Consider the following 14745-nt stretch of genomic DNA (forward strand, 5'->3'; position numbering starts at 1 on the left):
GTTGTAATATCTGCATTTTGTCCTGTGTCTGACTGTGGGAATATACGTGTAAAAGGTTATTGCCTAGAGTTTTTGTGTCCTGCCTCTCTTTCATTGCACTAAGCTCCGGTCACGAAAGAGGACCCCGCTACACGTAGGTGTTTTAGGACCGAGGAGTCGGGCCTTTTTCACCTAGCATTACATATATGTGTATATATATATATATATATATATATATATATATATATATATATATATATATATATATATATATATATATATATATATATATTCCCTTAAATGTGATGCAGTATATGAACTAATTAAGTTAGCTAGGGCTTTGTCTATGTGATGCGAACATATTATATTAGCCAGGCTTTTGTCTCTAAAATACACACCTCCTCCGCCGCCGGACCCCCCATCCCGCTGCCGAGCCATAGCCCCACCACCACCCCAGGAGGACACCACAGCAGGCCGGGTCAGGGTGAGACTGACCCGGAGCGAGAAGGGTGCTGGGGCTCCCCTACCTTAAGTCCCTGTTCCACCCAACTGACCCAGCAACAACCACGCAGGAAGAGGAGACGACCCTGTGGGTGGAGCAGCCTTCACCAGGTTCGGGGTGGGACTGCTCCAGATTCAGTCCCAAACAACACTGCGGTAATGGCCACTGTACATGCCGGGGAGGGAGCGGCCACTGTACGCCCCTCAGTTGTTTTCCCCTGTAGTGCCGCCACAACAGCCACTGCTAAGTCTACTAATACCAAGTCGGATCACTTCCATCTAAAATGGGTCCAAGCTGGCGCAGGAGGCGGAACATCGGAGTGACGTCAGCTGGCACGAAACCCAAGTTCAGTTGATGCCTGACCGTGGTGGTGAGTGGATGTATGCTGCACTCTCCAGATCACGACACATTTTCAGTCCGAAGTGAGGGAAGGGACTGAAATGTGTGAGGGAAGGTATGGGGGTGTGAGGGGGTGAGGGAACCTACTGCTGTGTTATACAGTTAAATGAGTCCACACTTCGTTTTCCCTTATTATAAATGTTTAATTTGAGTCTGCCCTTTTATACATTTTCTGTTACTTAAGCCGACTGATGTCACACACAAGCCATGCCTCCCTGCGCCCTGAGGGAAAGTGAACCAACTTGGCATTGGTAGACTTAGGGCCACTGTACGTGTGGGGGAAGGAGCGGCCACTGTACACCTTCAGCTACAGCCACATCTGGAGACAGCTTCGGAGCATTAGCTATTGTGTGCGCTCCGACTGGCAAAGGAAGGAGAAGTGGAGCCGCGATAACAGCCACTGTACGTGTCGGGGAGGGAGCGGCCACTGTACACCCCTCGTCCACTTTCTCCTCCTCCTACGGGAGTAACACCGCGGTAACGGCCACTGTATGTGCCGGGGAAGGAGCGGCCACTGTACGCCCTTCAGTTACTTCCTGCTGGGCAGGCAGAGCCGCAGTAATGGCCACTGTACGTGCCGGGGAGGGAGCGGCCACTGTATGCCCCTCATCTGCCTCTTCCTCCTTCGGGAGCAGCACTGCCACAATGGCCACTGTACGTGTGGGGGAAGGAGCGGCCACTGTACGCCCTTCAGCTGCTGCCCTTAGGAATTGCGGAACCGCCACAATGGCCACTGTACGTGTGGGGGAAGGAGCAGCCACTGTACGGCCTTCATCTGCAATTCCTAGGGTTCTCCCGGAGGAGAAGGTCCCTTGCGCGGCCAGCTCTCCACCTCTCGGCTGCATGGGAAGCCCTTTTCTCTCTCCCTCCAGGTGTGGTTCCCCAGAGGTGCTGCCATTCCAAGAGTGGTGGCGTGGTCCTTCTCCGGTCCTGCAGCCTACCCCTGGACAGTCCCGGCCCCTGACGGGCGCCCGACAGAGGAGGTGCCACAGTCTACTCCTGACGGTGCCCCACCCCATAGGTGACCACAGCATCCGGGCTCCCCAGTCCAGCCAGCAGGCCCCAGAGCAGGGCCGCCTAGGCCTCACTCCCCCACGGCCCTCTGTCTGGAGTAACAGCGGCAGGCCCGTCTTTTGGAGCTGTTTGGTCCCAGCCCCAAGGGCCACCTATCAGGTCGAGGCCCCCAGACTGGAGGGCCTCCCTGCACCCCACCGATGAGGCTCCAACACGAGGGCCATCTATCAGGTTGAGGCCCCCAGACGGGAGAGCCTCCCTGCAACCCACTGACAAAGACGACCCGGGCAACGATGCCCCTGTGGGTGGTTCACTGCCTCCTGCAGGAGGGCTCCCCAGTAGGGCCCCCTCCCACGCCCGGGCGCCACCTCTGTTAGCCCAAGAACCAAGGGCGAAGTAGTGACCTCAACGCCTCTCTTATGTCTTAACCACAGAGACGGGAGTGAACAGTGACAGTGAAACAGTGAAGACAATAATAAATATAAGTGACACACAGTTAGGCCTATGTGAATGTCCAGGCAGGAAATAAGAATTAATAAGTACGGGCATAAAGATGATCAGAAACATTGGGTCTATACTAGTGGCGTGCCGAGAATAGACAGAAACCAGTTACATAGTGTCGCCGCGGCTAAGTGACAATTCCGAGTGCCACAACTCGCACCCTGACAAGTTATAGTAACATTCACCAACCTGACCCTCTGCCCTTTCCACCCCTAGTGCATCCGGACTAGAATATTAAATGACAATTATGCCCAAACTGTAATACTAATGTTGTGTGTTAGTGACTCACAATCTGTGTATGTCTGAATATCACCATGTTCTGCCCTTGATGTATGTGTGTACATTTGTATTGGGAAGTCAACTCTGTTATCCTGTCTAAACCATATCCAGTGTCTCTTTGTTCCTATATTGTAAAGTGGTTAGAGCAAGACAATAGATGTGTTAAGGTGTACTGCCAAGTTTTTATGCCCTGTTCCTTTGTGGGTGCTTTACTTCCGGTCAGGAAAGAAGATCCCGCTCAGTCGCGGGCGTTTTTAGGACGAGAGGTTGGACTAAAAATACCCCACATAACAGTCTCTGTGACGCGGACACCTAGGCTTAAGGTCGGTACATATACATTGTCACTTCTATTGTGCTGGAGACACAGAGCTCTGTTGTGTATGTCCCCACCGAACAGCAGACATCAGTGTAACCCACACCCGTGGATTTCCACTAACTCCCCACCATCTCTCCATTCCCAAGAGAGTACACCCACCCTAGTCTTATTAAATCCCCCCCCCCCAGGACTGCCAGTGCGAGACCACACACACACACACACACACACAGAGGGAGTCATCGGAGGTAGACATCCGTCATCGGCGCTCCATACCAGACCAACACGGCCAGTGGCATTACCTAAATTAGTATCTTTGAATGAGTCAAGCTCTGTACCAGGTTAGACTAAATGATTTTTCATTATTAAAAGGAAAAGAAATAATAAGTTTAAATAAGACTGGCTCAAACAGAACAAAGAACCACAATGCGCTGAGTCAGCTGGGTTTGTTTAGACTACAGCAACACGGGGAAGGTGTACATACTCTGTAAGTACATACTCTGTTCATTTAGTATTACAAAATGGATACATACTTCAGTAAAACAAATTTGGAAAAGAAAAGGGATAAAAGTAAAAATCAAAATGATGATTTCTACCAAGAACTGGTTGAAGTGGAGACTCACAATAGACTGGTTGAACGTGTACACAAACTAGAAATGGCTTTCAAAAATGAAATTGATGAAATAAAGAAGCAAATGCACTTGCAAAAGGAAGAGATAGAAAAACTAGGAAGGGAGGTCAATAAGAAAGACAACGATCAGTGAACTAACAGTGGAATTGAGTACGCTTAGGAAGAAAGTGAGTGAAATGGCAAGTACAGTAGTCAATCACGAGAGTGTTATGGAAGAGTTCAAAAATAACACAGAGACAATTAGGCAAGAAAGCAGTCTTATGGACCAGAGCAGTGATATTGAGGAGAAGATAACACAGGTGAATGAAGATGTGCAAAGCTACAAAAATGATGTAGAAACCACGTATGCTGAAATGGTGAAAGTAAAGAAAGACTTAGAAACAAGGGTGGAGGAAAAAAGTATTAAAAAGGAAGTGAAAAGAATAATCCAAAACAATCCAAAGTTAGTCAGAGATTCAGTAGAGATAAATAAATCAATGGTAATCACTGGTATAGAAGAGGAAGAAGTTAAAAACATGATCACTAGAGACAAGAAGGAGATGGCAAATGTAATGGGCTTACTGAAAGAAGTATCAGAGGAAATCTGTAGTAAAGACATAGAGGAACACAAAAGGTTAGGGAAATACGAGAAAAGCAAGACAAGACCTCTAAAGGTGACTTTCCAGAGTGTAAACACTGTGAAAGAGATACTAAAAAATGCAAAGAATCTTATGGAAAAAGAGACGTTCAAAAATGTATTGATAAAAAGATGCCTAACAGAAGAGGTACTGGAATTACTGAAAGAGAAAAGGGAGGAAGCAAAAACAAAATATGAGGGAAGATCAGAAGAGGAGAAGAAGAATTTTTTTTTACAAAGTAATAGGATTGCAGGTACGAAAGTGGTACACAAACAAGATGGAATAAAAAGGAGGAAGGTAGTAGAACCATGTCATGACAAGTATATAAACAAGATGATAAAGTTGATGTACTCAAATGTGGATGGAATGGTATCTAAATTACTAAAGATGAATGATTATGTCAGAGAAAATGAACCACAAATAATATGCCTAACTGAAACAAAATTAACACCAAGGATATCCAATGACATACTAAACTTAGAGGAATACAATATATGGAGAAGAGACAGAAATTTAAAAAAAGGAGGAGGAATTATAATATTAACTAAGAAAAATCTAAAAGTCAAGGAAATAAAACTAGATATACCATCACAAGTAGAGCTGATTGCAGTAGAGATCGACACATCTGAAGGTAAAGTAATTGTAGCCAATTTGTACATGCCACCCAGATCAAACACATGGGAAAGAGACGAATATGAGGACCTGGCAGAGAGTACAATTCAGAGTATAAGATCATTGCTACATAAAATGGAAGAGAAATCGGAAAGAATTATACTAACTGGGGACTTCAATACAAATATAAATTGGAATACTCTAGATATAAATAGCCAAGAAAGCTGTTGGGACCAAAAGCTCCTGGATCTCGTACAAGAGTTTTTCTTAACGCAACATGTGAGGGAAACCACCAGAAAAAGAGGACTTGATGTACCTTCAGTGCTAGATCTAATATTTACTAGACAAGAAAATGACATTGACAGTTTAATATATCACCCTCCACTCGGCAAAAACGATCATGCAGTACTAAATTATAACTTCAGGATAGCATATGACATAGTAAACAGCAATGACAGTTACAAAAAGAGCCTAAACTATAAAAAGGGAAATTATCAAGACCTAAAGAAGTATTTCTTAGAAGTTGATTGGGAAAATGAGCTTAGAGGAAAGGATTTAAATGCTGTATATAAATTTTCTTTTGAATTTTATGAAATAGGAGTCCAGAAGTACATCCCACAGCACAAAGAAGCAGATAAGAAAATACAGAAATGGTTCAATACAGAATGTAAAAAATCAAAAGAAAGAAGAGATTTGTTGTGGAATAGATACAGAAGACACAATAGTGAAAGGACGTATAATAATTACAAACAGGCAAGAAACGACTATACAAGAATAAGGAGGGAAGCCCTAAAACAGTTTGAGGAGGATATAATAAATAAAAGTAGTGATCAACCAAAGCTGTTTTACAGCTATATCAGAAGCAAAACCAAAGTAAAAGATATAATACAATCAATTACGGACGAGGGAATCACTTATACACAAGAGAAAGATATTTGTGAAGCACTAAATAAGAATTTCCAATTAGTTTTTACAGAAGAAAAAATTTTTGAGAGGGACTATGTGGAACACGCATGTCCACACATACTACCAGATATACAAATAGCAGAAAAAGTAATACAGGAGGAGTTAAGTAGATTAGACAGAGGAAAAGCAAGTGGTCCTGATGAAATTTCATGTTGGGTATTACGAGAATGTGCAAAGGAGTTACGTAAACTATTATTTTTAATTTTCAAGAAATCCTTGAGTCAAGGGAAACTACCTGATATTTGGAAAAAAGCAAATATAGTCCCCTTATTCAAGAAAGGAAATAGGCAAAATCCTCTCAACTATCGACCAGTATCACTGACCAGTGTTGTAAGCAAGGTATTAGAAAAACTTATAAGAAAAGCTTGGGTAAATCATCTAGAAGAACACAGTATGATAACAGAACGACAGTTTGGTTTCAGAAAAGGAAAATCATGTGTTACTAATCTGTTGAGCCACTATGACAGAGTAACAAACACAATACAGGAAAGGGAAGGATGGGTGGACAGTAACTATTTAGATTTCAAGAAAGTTTTTGACACAGCACCACACCAAAGACTTTTATGGAAACTGTACCATCAAGGAGGAATTCGAGGCAAACTGTTTTGTTGGATGCAAGATTTTCTCATAAAAAGAGAAATGAGGACAGTACTAAGAGGAAACTACTCATCATGGAAAGAAGTGACTAGTGGAGTACCACAGGGTTCGGTGCTGGCACCAATCATGTTTTTAGTGTATATAAATGATATAAACAGTAACACTGGAAATGAGAGCTATCTGAATATGTTTGTAGATGATGCAAAAATACAAAGGAGAATTACTAGCACAGACTCTTGTAGGGAGCTACAAAAAGAATTAAATAAACTTCATGAATGGAGTAGTACATGGTAAATGGAATTCAATGTGGACAAGTGTCATGTAATCAAGTTTGGTAAAAGTGGAAAAAGACCTTATTATAAGTTAGGAAATAAAACCCTATACACATCAGAGAGAAAGACCTAGGTGTGATTATCAATAACAGACTATCTCCGGCTGACCACATCAGCGAGAAGGTACGGAACATGTATAAACTGCTTGCAAATATGAGAATAGCATTCACATACATAAGTGAAGACATGCTAAGACGGATAATAACATCATTCATTAGACCAACCCTGGAATATGCATCAGTAGGCTGGAGTCCTCATCTCAAAAAGCGTATAGACAAGATTGAAAAAGTTCAAAGGGCCGCTACAAGATGAATACCAAGCTTAAGGGACCTAAGCTACGAAGAAAGACTAAATAAACTGAATCTACCAACACTACAGGACAGAAGGAAAAGAGGTGACATGATAATGCTATACAAGTGCATATCAGGAAAGGAGAAAATAGACATAAATGATTACTTAACATATGGAGAAGCATCAGCAAGAGGACACTGCAAAAACCCCCATAAGAAGAGAGGTGATAAAGACGTAAGGAAATTCAGTTTCCCAAACAGAGCAATTGATCAATGGAATGCACTACCGAATGAAATAGTGTGTGCCAAAACAATTCACAAATTTAAGGATATGTACGATAAATATGGTTTAAGACACGGGACAGTACGAGCTTGACTCATTCCTGTAAAGACACAATTAGGTAAGAACAATTAGGTAAACACACACACACACACACACACACACACACACACACACACACACACACACACATATATATATATATATATATATATATATATATATATATATATATATATATATATATCCCAACGCCCTAATCCCGCAAAGGGTGGCAGCAGACAAAAGGCCTCCAAGTCGCTCTGTCACCCATCATTTGACTACCCTCCCCCCAATTCACCCCCCTCCCTCATATACCTCTCAACTCCATCCCTCCACCTCATCCTCGGTCTACCCCTCCCTCTCCCTCTCTCCACCTCACCTACATACACCCTCTTAGTCTTTCATTCTCCATTCTCTCCCCATGTCCGAACCACCTCAGTGTATTTCTCTTAATCTTCTCAACCACATCCACATCCACCCCACAACGTTCCTTCACTTCTTCATTCGTCAACCTGTCCCTCCATGTCACTCCACATGCTCCTCTCAAGTAACTCATTGCTACTGCTCTCACTCTTGACTTGTTCCCCTCTTGCAGGGTCCATGCCTTGCTTCCATACGTCAGGGTAGAGATCACAATACTATCATGCAGTGACTTCTTAACTTCCATACTCACCTCCTTATTCCTCATCACTGCTTGCAGTGAACCAACAACCTTCCTTCCGTGCTGTACCTTTTCACGCATTTCATCCCCCAAAGTTCCATCCTTACTCATCACACTACCCAAGTACTTAAATGTACTCACATTCTCCATATCCTCACCATCCAACCTTACCGTACATTCTGTGACTTCATTCCTCTCAAACACCATAACTTTACTTTTGTTTACATTAACTTTCAGCTTCCTCCTCCTAAACACTGTCCCAAATTCATTCACCAAACCTTGCAACTCCCATTCAATACTGTATCATCAGCAAACAGCAACACCGGAATCTTCCAAATCTCACCCTAATTCATCGGAGCCACCCCCACATCCACTGCCCTACCTTGCACCTCCTTTGCAACCCCATCCATGTATATATTAAACAGCCATGGAGACATCACACAACCCTGTTTCAGTCCTACATTGATATCAAAGAACTCAGCTCACCATCCACTCGCACCGTAGCCCTAGCTCCTTCGTACATACTCTTAACAGCACTCAACAATATCCCCTCCACTCCATATATTCTTAATACCTTCCACATACCTTGCCTATCTATTCTGTCATAAGCTTTCTCCAAGTCCATGAAGGCAGCATACACTTTCTTTCCCTTCTTTAGATACTTCTCCACTAAACATCTTAGAACAAATATCTGATCAACACCCCCCCCCTCTTTTCCCTTCCTAAATCCCCCTTGTTCTTCTCCAACTAGCTCCTCTGTCATATGGCCAACCCTATCAATGAGTATTCTACCATATATTTTACTAGTCACACTAAGAAGGCAAATACCCCTATGGTTACCACATACTTCTCTCTCCCCCTTTCCTTTGTATAAAGGAACAATTATACCTGATTTCCAGTCCTCTGGAACCCTTCCCTCTTCCCAAGCCAATCTACACAGCTTCCATATCCACTCTACAACAATCTCACGCCCATACCTCAGCATTTCACCACACACTCCATCAGTTCCTGGGGTCTTTCCCAACTTCATCTTCTTCATTGCTTCCACTACTTCTGCCCTACTGATCTCTTCCTCCCTCCTCTCATTTCTTCTTCCAGCCATTCCCCAGCCACTTATACTTGCACTGCAATCACTCTCTATATTCAACAAATCCTCAAAGTGCTCCTTCCATCTCCTCAATTTCTCTCTCTTCTCCACCAACAATCTATTGTTCCTATCTTTCACTCCCCTACTATTTCCCCTTTCACACTGCCTTACTTTCTTTACCTCCTTCCAAAACAATTTCTTACTCTCCCTCCATTTCACACTCAGATTCCTCCCAAACTCTTCATCCACTTTCTTCTTACTCTCTTTCACCAGTCTCTTCACCTCCCTTCTCCTGATCACATATACCTCTCTCTTCCCTCTCTTATCTTCTCCCCTACCTCTACTCGCTGACCATTCACTATATGCCTTCTTCTTTTGTTGCACAGCTCGTTTCACTTCATCATTCCACTATGCTGTCCCTTGCGCACCCTTGCATCTCCTCGTCAATCCACAAACCACCTCACACGCTGCGCCTATCTCTTCCGTGAATATCTTACATACGCCTTCCACCCCTTCCGTCAGCTCTAGCTCATACCTTCCCAATCTTTCTTCTACTATGCTCTTATACTCTGCCATTCTCTCGCTGTCTTGCAAATTCTCCACTCTTCTCACAGGAGCTGTTTCCTCCTGTCTTCCCCTTTGTGTCCTCAACCATTTTCTTTGCAGCTTTACTTTGACCGTAAGTGATATGGTCCGAGACTCCATTCTCCCACCCTTTCCAAACTCTTGCATCCAACACTTGTCTTTTCATTCGCTCATCCACACACACATAGTCTATCATTGCCTTTCGTTCAACAAGTTCACCATCCATCCTTCTCATTACTCTCCATGTATACAGGTGGATCATCTTATGCCGAAAGTAGATGTTGGCTTTTGCCAACCCCTTACCAGCACAGATGTCCACCAATGCACTACCATTCCCATTTACTTCAGCTGGCACACCCCACTGACCAACCATTCGTATTTTCCCAACTTTGCCATTCATGTCTCCAATCAAAAGCACTCTCTCGCTCCTCTTAAATTTGACCATGCTTCTACTCTCACCCAAAACTCATCTTTCAATCTTGCCACTCGGTCCTCTGTCGGAGCATACACACATACAGTTATGCTGGGTGTTTTTAGTCCGACTTCTCATCCTAAGAACACCAGCGACTGAGCGGGGTCCTCTTTCCGGACCGGAAGTAAAGCACCCACAAAGGAACAGGACATAAAAACCAGGCGGTACACCTTAACACATCTATTGTCTTAATTCCTACACCGTTACAATATAAAACAGAGAGGTATTGGATATGCTGTGGACAGGGACACAGAGTTAGCCTTTAACACCAAGGTTTGCAGTTACACTTAAGACACAGTATTCTTCATTTACACTAGATAATAAATTAAAATATCGTGATACCAGTATTTCATCTATAGGCAGAATTGGTATTATATATATTGAGTCCGATGCACTAGAGGTGGACAGGGCCAAGAGTTAGTGGGGTGAATATTACTATAAATGGATAGGGTGCGGGTCACGACACTTGATGGAGTCAGTTGCGACGACACTTATTCACAGGCTTTTGATTCTCCCACGCACCGTAGTCTTGGCCCACGATTTCTATAAGTTCTTTTGTCTGGGATTTAGGGTATTTCCTACTCTGCCAGGTATCGGGCCTTAGTAGGTTATTGGTCACTTTGTCACTTGTATTGTTCTGGCCCTCACTTTGTCACTGTTCACTGTTATATTCCCGTCTCGACTGTTCACAACACAAGAGGCGTTAATGTCACTATTTACCCATGGTTCCTAGGTATAATCTACTACGGCGTCTGGGCATGAGGGGGAGGCCCTACGGGGAGCCTTCCTGCAGGAGGCAATGCACTGCCCGCGGGGAGTCACTGCCCGGGTCCTGGTCGTCGGCGGAGTGCAGGGAGGCCCTCCTGTCTGGGGGCCTCAACCTGGGAGGAGGCCCTCGTACTGTAGCCTCGTCAGTGGGGTGCAGGGAGGCCCTCCGGTCTGGGGGCCTCGACCTGAGAGGTGACCCTCGGTACTAGGGCCAAACAGCTATAGGAGGCGGGCCTGTCGCCTCTGGCTCCGGGGTGAGAGAGAGCCTGGGTTGCCCGGATCTGGGGGCTGCTGGTTGGGCCTGGGGGTCCTGGGGCTGTGGTTGCCTGTAGGGGGAGGCGCCGACAGGGGTGAGCTGCGGCACCGTCTCCGTCGGGTGTCCAGCAGGGGCAGGGATCTCCCAGGGGTAGGTGGTATGGCCTGGATCGGGCCACGCCACCACTCTGGCAGCACCTCCGGGGAAACATTCCTGGAAGGGGACAAAGGGCGTCCCACGCAGCCGAGGGAAAGGGTCGGCCACGCAAGGGACTTCCTGCGTCAGGAGGGCCTTTGGAACCACGAATGAAGGGCGTACAGTGGCCACTCCTTTCCCGTCACGTACAGTGGCCGTGAGCGCGGTTTCGTGACTCCTAGGGCCTGCAGCTGAAGAGCATACAGTGGCCACTCCTTCCCCCGCACGTACAGTGGCCGTGCTGGTGGTGCTGCTCCCGAAGGAGGAAAAAGCAGGAGAAGGGTACACAGAGTCCGCGCCCTCTCCAGTACATACAGAGGCCGTAGCCTTGGGTCTATCTACCCTGGTACGTACAGCGGCCATAGCCGTGGGCCTATCCGCCCTTTGGGAAGCAACTGAAGGGCGTACAGTGGCCGCTCCTTCCCCGTCACGTACAGTGGCGGTGAACAGGGTGTTGCTCCCATAGGGGAGAAAAGCAGGAGAGGAGTGCACAGAGGCCGCACCCTCTCCGGTACATACAGAGGCCATAGCCGAGGGTCTATCTACCCTGGTATGTACTTTGGCCGTAGCCGTGAGCCTGCCCATCCTTTGGAAAGCAACTGAAGGGCATACAGTGGCCGCTCCTTCCCCGGCACGTACAGTGGCCATGAACACGGTGTTGCTCCCATAGGAGAGAAAGGCAGGAGAGGGGTGTACAGAGGCCGCGCCCTCTCCAGTACATACGGAGGCCGTAGCCATGGGTCTGTCTACCCTGGTACATACTTTGGCCGTAGCCTTGGGCCTGCCTGCCCTTCGGGAGGTAACTGAAGGACGTACAGTGGCCGCTCCTTCCCTGTCACATACAGTGGCCATGAACACGGTGTCACCTTGGACTGAATCTAGTTCAGTCCCACCCCGATTCTGGTGACGGCTGCCCTGCTTGCAGGGTCGTTGTCTCTTCCCGCTTACCAGGTGTTGGGATAGTTGCGGGGAAGAGGGACTCAGGACAGTAGTGTCCCGGTGACCCTCTTGTTCCGGGTCACTAGCCCCGCCGTGGTGTCCTCCTGGGGTGGTGGTGTGGTAGCGGCTCGGTGGTGGGGTGGAGGAGTGGGCGGTCCGGCGGCGGCGGGTATTTTACGTACAATCGCCGACGCTTGTATATCTACTTTCATCCTCACCTATACAATCCTTGCACCCACTGTTCCATACTCTCTTATATTCTCCTTCCACTTCTTGCTTATCATGTCATACGCCCTCTCATTCTCATTGACTCCCGCACATATACCTAAACCATATTCCCATTCACTCACCCTTTCACCTTTCCATTTAGTTTCATTCAATCCACATATATCCACTTTTGCATCCTCAAGCACCTGAACAATCTCTCTCTCTTTCACTTCATCATTCACTCCTCTCACATTCCAAGTTCCCACCCTCAGATTGTCCTTTGTCCGTTCCTTAGTCGTCAACGTATGTCCTGGTCCGAGGCGCTTTATTCGCGTGTTTAGTTAGTTCTTTTTACGGGGTGGGGCACTAACCCACCACCAACCCTTTACTCGCCTTTACGACAAGCAGGAATGCTGGGGAAGTATTCTTGAAACCCCCCTACCCCCAGGGGTATATATATATATATATATATATATATATATATATATTCCCTTACATGGTATGGACTAAGCTACATAGCTAGGGGGTATATATATATATATATATATATATATATATATATATATATATATATATATATATATATATATATATATATATTCCCTTACATGGTATGGACTAAGCTACATAGCTAGGGGGTATATATATATATATATATATATATATATATATATATATATATATATATATATATATATATATATATATATATTGAATGCGTGGTTTTGACCGCATCGATTCTCCGGAATATTCCGGAGAATACCGCAGTCTCCCCGACATCGAGGCGGACCAGGAGCAGTGGAGTCTGCCCTCAAGAATACCGACACCCCCACTCGGACACCCCGGGGTAGCCGCCGCCAGCCACCACCACTCCGGGCAACAGCGGCGTACGTCAGCCCGGGCCGTGCGCCCTTGTGACACTCAACCATCACGCCGCCGCCACCGTAGGCAAAAGACACTACCTTCGTGTGGCGGAATCACCGAGTTAGCTAGGGGTGGAGTCAGAAACTGTACTCCAGGCAGCGCCCCTAAGGTAGAAACGATCTATGGTTGCTCTAATAGTGTCAAGGTCGCTCCCTTCAAAACCCGGTAGAGACGATCAATGGTCGCTCCCATAAAAAAAAGATAGAGACGATCTATGGTCGCTCACATAAAAATCAGGAAGAGACGATCAATGGTCGCTCCCTGAAAGCTCCGGTAGAGACGATCAACGGTCGCTCCCTCAGCACACCGGTAGAGACGATCAATGGTCGCTCCCATAAAAAAAAGATAGAGACGATCTATGGTCGCTCATATAAAAATCAGGAAGAGACGATCAATGGTCGCTCCCTGAAAGCTCAGGTAGAGACGATCAACGGTCGCTCTCTCAGCACACCGGTAGAGACGATCAATGGTCGCTCCCATAAAAAAAAAGATAGAGACGATCTATGGTCGCTCATATAAAAATCAGGAAGAGACGATCAATGGTCGCTCCCTGAAAGCTCAGGCAGAGACGATCCACGGTCGCTCCCTCAGCACCCCGGTGGAGACGATCGATGGTCGCTCCCAGGGTATAGCGAGGAGGAAAGACCTCCCTGTCTCCCCCGGCCTCTGTTCCCTGAGCGAGGCCCTTGAGAAGACCCACCTGTCGGGCCCCCGTGACAGCCGCTGCCGCAGTCCTTCCCTGCCGGCGCCCCTGCCCATAGGAGACCGCAGTCCGTCGCCTCTTCCGGCCAGCCCCAGGACACCCGGGCGAGACCTCACCACGCCCCCGCGACGCCGGGACCTGACCCAGAGGTTCCTAGCCCTCTTCGGCCCCAGTCCGGAGCCTAGTCCGGAAACCCCCGGACGTGAGAGGACGCCCTAGTGAATCGCCCCGTGCCCTCCCGGCTCGCCCTACCCTGACGGCGCCCTCAGTCCGACCGGATCATCACTGAGGTAACCGTGTTTCTCTCCACGAGAGATACGAGTGATCCTGTAATTGTGAAGTAGGTTAAGTGTGACTCCTTTTCTCTTAGAATAAGACTAGTGCAGTAATTTCATGTAATTTCCATTGGGGTAACCCAGGACTTAATGCTCCATTAACGGGCGAGAATATGGGTAGAGACCTCAAGTGAAGATACGTGCGAGTGTCATCCCGAGTTTACTAAGGACTTCTCTCTAGAGCCCAAAGAAAGAATAACACATTATTGGAGTGCTATTGACTAAGCTCTGAGTAATATAGTGGAATAGAATTTACGAG

Source organism: Coenobita brevimanus, chromosome 14 (assembly GCF_032717465.1).
Source record: "Coenobita brevimanus isolate Jiangsu-jjx chromosome 14, ASM3271746v2, whole genome shotgun sequence".
In the NCBI taxonomy this organism is placed as follows: Eukaryota; Metazoa; Arthropoda; class Malacostraca; order Decapoda; family Coenobitidae; genus Coenobita; species Coenobita brevimanus.